This window comes from Chenopodium quinoa, unplaced genomic scaffold (genome assembly GCF_001683475.1).
Source record: "Chenopodium quinoa cultivar QQ74 unplaced genomic scaffold, ASM168347v1, whole genome shotgun sequence".
NCBI classification, from domain to species: domain Eukaryota; kingdom Viridiplantae; phylum Streptophyta; class Magnoliopsida; order Caryophyllales; family Amaranthaceae; genus Chenopodium; species Chenopodium quinoa.
The window spans coordinates 436121-442120 of record NW_018744497.1 but is presented as its reverse complement, the minus strand read 5'-3'; positions in this window follow the sequence as shown (position 1 = coordinate 442120).

Below are 6000 nucleotides of genomic sequence, written 5' to 3'. Positions count from 1 at the left end.
CTAGGTTTGCCTCTATCTCCCTCTAATCAATTAAAAATCCGAGAAACTTCCCAGACTCAACATCGAAGACACACTTTTTAGGATTAACCATGACCTTATGCCGCCTGAGTGTGGTGAATTTGACCTCTGTTTCCGACTCAGTATCATGGTCCGAATGGACCTCTGCTCCTTTTGGACGTTTGTCCTCCGGAGGCGGTATAGGTGGTTGAGAAACCATCTTAGAGGTACTCTCCCCATAGGTGGTGCCAAATGTTTCGGGGTTTTCTAATAAGTCATGTGGGAGAGTTACGTCACCAAGACTGGATCCTCATTCGCTTGTACCTGCAATAAACGGAAGCTCCGGTTGTTTGGAGTTTCGCTTCCGACGATCAAGTTAGTACGTGTCGAAGTAGAGAAATGCAGAAAGTAAAGTAGATCTTTTCGGATCCCAAGATCAGGTATTTTCTCTGTTGCAAGAGAGTAATTGTTGTAATAATTAGAAAAAGTGTAATAAATGGATGTGCCCCCAAATGGGGGTAAATGTCCCTATTTATAAGGCATGGGGAATTGTGCCCCTCCTTAGGTCATTTAACCTAAGTAGGTGGGTTATGTCGTTTTACGGTGCCTAGGTCATTTAACCTAAGTAGGTGGGCTATGTCGTTTTACGGTGCCTCGGGAATTAGGCCCTTAAAGGCCGCCATTTCCCCTCATGATGGGCGTGCCACATGTCTTACCTTAGTTGGCCCAATTTGGGCGCCTCCTAGGGTGACACATGTCACTACATGGTTGGACCACGTGGCTAGGGTATTTTTTACCCTAATCAGTTCTAATTCCACCCCATCCCCTTAGAATCTCATACCCACATTACCCTTTAAGATTCTCAATCAATTCTTTTAGGGGGTGTTTGGTTCATCAATTTGGAATGGATTGGTACGAAATCTCATACTAGAGAGGTATGGATTCTAAAACCCATACTAGTCCAAACTTGTTTGATTTTATTATTGGAATGAATTCTATCCTTCATTAATAGAATGGATTGTGAATCTTAGGGCAGGGGTGGGTATGGGATTCCATGGGTATGGGGAAGAGATGGAACCCCTTGGGTATGAGATTCCATTACTAAAAACCTCAACCAAACAAAAAGTTAGATGCATGGAATGGATTCTAACTCCATTCCAACCCATTCCAAATGATCCAACCAATCGACCCCTTAATGAGACGTAAAAGCCATTCCAAAGAAAGAACCAAACAAGTTAAGATAAGTATGGGGTTTAGAATCCATACCTCCCTAGTATGAGATTCCAGACCAATCCATTCCAATGTAACAAACCAAACGACCCCTAAAATCTTTAACAATCTTTGGTTTACTAAAAAAAAGTTTTGAAATTACATATTTGATAAGGCACAATAATACAAATCTAATAAGATTTGTTTTTATACTCCTTTGCTTTTTAATAACCGCTCCATCAGCCCATTTTCACTATTTTTGTTACTTAGTTTGATTAATGTTTGTGGTTTATACTTATAAAAAAAACAGTCTTGTTTTAATTTGTTAAAATCGTCTCAATGAATAAATTAAACTCTCTCCGTTTCCGAAAGAAAGTTAATAAGGAAAATAAGATAATGGAAAGAAATTATTAGATATCACAACTCACATATATCAATTATCAAGTATTAACACATTAAATTAACTTTGAAAATAAAAATATTTGCATTAGTATGTAGATATTTTTGTAAATAGGAATAGTTGCATTGGCCTAGGAGTATGCAATATTTTGATAAAGAAGGATAGTTGCATAGAAAGTAATGCAGAGGTGTTCATTCGGTTTTCGGTTTGGATTTAGGCCAAAATCAATCCGATCCGAAATAAATTCGATTTTCTATTTTCAAATCCAATCCAATCCAAATTCCTCATCACCAAATCCAATCCAAATTAAAATCTAGTTATTTGGACCCGATCCGAAAATTTGAATTACAATATGTTACATATATTTGTCTAATGTGATTATAAAAATAAAAATACAATTATTAACATTTTAATTCTTGAAAGCATGGTTAGTTGTACATGATTGATACCAAGTGTTGAAAACATAGTTTTACATGGTTAATATTAATGTAATCATAAACATACTTTAACATGATTAATGTTAACAATCCTTATTTGTAAAATCACGGTTTTATATTTCGGTTATTTCGGCTTTTTGGATCCAAACAAGGTCAATCCGAACCAATCCGAATTATCAAAAAAATTCAAACCAATCCGATCCGGTTTAAAGTTCGGATCCAATCCAAATTAACAATTTGGTTTGGATTGGAATGGATTTCAATTTTAATTCGAATAATGGACACCCATATATATGAGGGAAATAATAATTAAAAATAAAATATTTTAATTTAGGAAATAATTCAAATGTATGTAAACATAAAGGAGAACATCAAAAATGACAAATGTAACCCTCTTTTAGGAACATAGGGAGTAATTTTCAAATATTATATGTAATTTATATCTATATATTGATAATTACATATATCATTGGTCAAAATTTTACATCGTCATATATGCCCAAGGAAAATAAGGCACTTATTTAAAAAAAAAATAAGAGTATATTTTAAGGTTTAGATTAATCACACTTATAGCTTTTAAGAAATGTTGTAAACTTGAATAAAAAAATTAAATATTTTTACTTGTAGCTTTTCAAATTCTCGTTTATAAAACATTTGTTAGTATAAAAATAAAATTAATACTCCCTTTGTGTTTTTTTAGGTGCCTAGTTTGACAAGACAGTAGACACATCATTGTAATCTCTTCTAAATTTCAAAACACTATCTCTTCTGAATTTCAAAACACTTCTGCAAACACCGTAATACTCCGTATTTTTATAATATTTTATATATATAAATTATTTATTTTATTTATTTTTATAAATTAAAATGATTCATTTCATTTTACAAGAAAATAATTATTTAAATATTATGTATGTGTGCATAAAATAATATGAGTCATTAGTTGAGGCAATAAAAGTGTTTTGAATTGGGTCATCTTTATTTTGGGTATTTGATGTTGTTAATTATTTATATAATTTTCAGATTTTTATTCAATCAAAAACCCCAATTTGCAAACCCTAGAATTTAGGAATTTAATGTTTATGGTTAGGGTTTGATCCTACGTTGTTGTTTAATTAATGGTTTAAACATGTTTTTAATGAGTTTAAAGCCCTTAACTTAATGTTTGAATTTATATATGTACACTACTTTTGAATTATTGAGTTAGGGCTTGATTTCCCATAAAAGAGAAAAAGGTTTTAATGATTTAATAAGGATTTCCTAGTCTATTAGTGATGTTTTATATTAAATAAGTATGTTGGAATTTTATTTAAGTCATAAAAACTAAGTCTTTTTAAAAGGATTTGAGGTACCCACTTAAAGAAAAGGTTTTATGGCTTTTATGTCATTAAATTGGGTTAATTAGTAAGGTTTAAAGTGTATTATAGTTGCTGAAAATTTGTGAGAATAGTACATTAATTATAGTTATGTATTCTTATTTGTAGGAAACTTCGAGCTATGTGATTTCTAACGAGTGTGGCCGAGTTTAGGCGTTTTTCAAGGTTCATATGTGCACAAGAATATTTGTGTGTGTAGTATCATGCTAGGATTGTAAAGTATGATTTAAGTGATGAGTTAGTAGCATGTTTGATTGATTATATGCTTGGAATTGATGTTGTTTGAGCATGAATTGTTATGCAAACATGTGAATATGTTATTTGAGGCATGATACGAGTTGAATATGTATGAATCATGGAAGTATGTTTTATTTTCAAGTATCAAGAAAGCATGTATTTAATAAACAAGGCTTATATATGTTTAAAAGAGCTAAAGTTAGAATTATTGAGCATGATTCACGAATTTATTTCTCACCCATTTATTATTGGTGTTGAGTCAAGAAGTGAGTTTATTTATTTACTCACTCATGTAAGTTAAGTTGGAGTCAAGGAAGCTTAGTGGTGCATCTTATGCACCAAGATAGTAATCGTGCAATTTTGTGCACAAAACTAGGCAAGGTACCTTAATTAAATAAATATTATGTGCTCACTAATTAATTCAAGAATGAATTGGAAGTATGTGTAGAATGTTGATATGTTTATTCTTGATTGATTGATTTGAGTCATCACAAGTTAAATTGGTAAATCACGTAAAGTGTAAGAGGATATCCACCAAAACTCTTGGAACGTATATACCTTAAGTATGAACATATGGGGGGGAGTTATGGGATTTTATGTTTAACCATAGTTTCTACAGGGGTACAAGACGCTGTACTTTCTTTTATTATTAATGCGCTGGAATTCCGTCACAAGGTGACATCGTAGGTGCCAATTGGGGTAGCTCCCTGATTGGAAGCTCAATATTTAAATGGGCTATTTTCAAGGAAGGAAACCCATTCGATGCGTAACCCAAAATTATTATTAATAATTAATATTGCTAATTATGAGTCAAAGGTAAGTTGACTTGTGATTGTATGGTGAACATGTTTTAATTATTTTATTTAATGCTAGGATATTCATGTTAGTGTGGTGCATATGTACTCAGCTTTGCTGATTCGTACTTTGTTGTTTGTGTTTAGCTTTCCTTTGGATTGACCCTACCATGACCCATTTATATGGTGAGTAGAGGGTTGAATAATGGGGAAGTAACAGGTACTTGAAGCATGAAGAGCATGATGGGATAGAGTGTGGAGAGTTACTTGTTATGTTTCTTCGTTTAATATTTTTGAATTATTGGTTATTGTTTATGGACTAACAATACTATGTTTATTTTTAATTGGTTTTTAAGAAGGGTCATGTTTGAATTGGTTCCAACTTGTGAATGTTTTATTTTACATTTGTTTTGAGGTTGTGAACTCAAGTTTTATTTTTAAAAGTTTGTTTTTTGTTTGACTTCCGCTGTGTGACTTTGAAAATTTGCCTTAGCTGTTATCACGGTGGCGGTAATATTTTTGTTATTTCCTAAGAAGGGTTTTATTTTGAGTAAAGTGAGTATTTTAAAAGAGGGAAATTTCCAGGGTGTTACAAACACACCCATCACTTCTTCTTTTTTCTTCTTCACCCTTACCTCAACTTGTCAAACAGTCAACCAATCCGCATAAACCACCTTTTTTGTTCACTAATTATACTACTGTTATTTTAGTTTCTGATTACTGGTGCAATGTCGTTTAGTATAGTGATATAACTTCATTTGATTTTCTCATGATATGATTACACAAACCTCATTTATTACTAAACCTAACAGTTTTATTCATCTATTAGTAAACCTAAAAGTTTTATTAAAGCTCTTTAGCATCAAGATTGGGTGGATACAATGCATAAAGGAATTAAAGCTTTGGAGGAGAATGGAACCTGGTACCTTTGTTCTTTGCCTAAAGGAAACATAGTAATAGGTTGCAAGTGAGTTTTTAAAGTTTAGCTCAAAGAAGGTGGTGACCTATATATAAAAAGGTTGAAAGCTAAATTGGTGGCTAAAGGGTATACTGAAGTTTATGACATTGATTTTGATGAGACTTTTTCCCCTATGATGAAAATGGGTACAATAAGTGTCTTTTGGCTGTTGCAGCTAGTAAAGGGTGGTCCTGCATCAATTAGACATAAATAATGCATTTCCTTATGGATACTCACATGAAAAAAATTTACATAAAAATACATGAAAGGATGCCTAATCCTCATAACCTTGTTTGCAAGCTTAAAAAACCTATTTATGGCTTGAAATAAGCTTCTAGACACTAGTTTCTAATACAAAAAATTAAGTTATAGAATAAAGGGTTTTAATCAATGGTTGATTAGTTATTCTTTGTTCATCAAGAAAGAAATACATGATATAATCATTGCAATTTGTATATGTTGATGATATCATCTTAACATGCGGGTCATGTCGACTAAAAGGGGGGGGGGGAGGAGATCTTTAGGTTTTTGTTAAATGGGGTTTGAATAGAACCGATGTCGTATCGAGAAGCAAAAATGTTGCTGCTATATG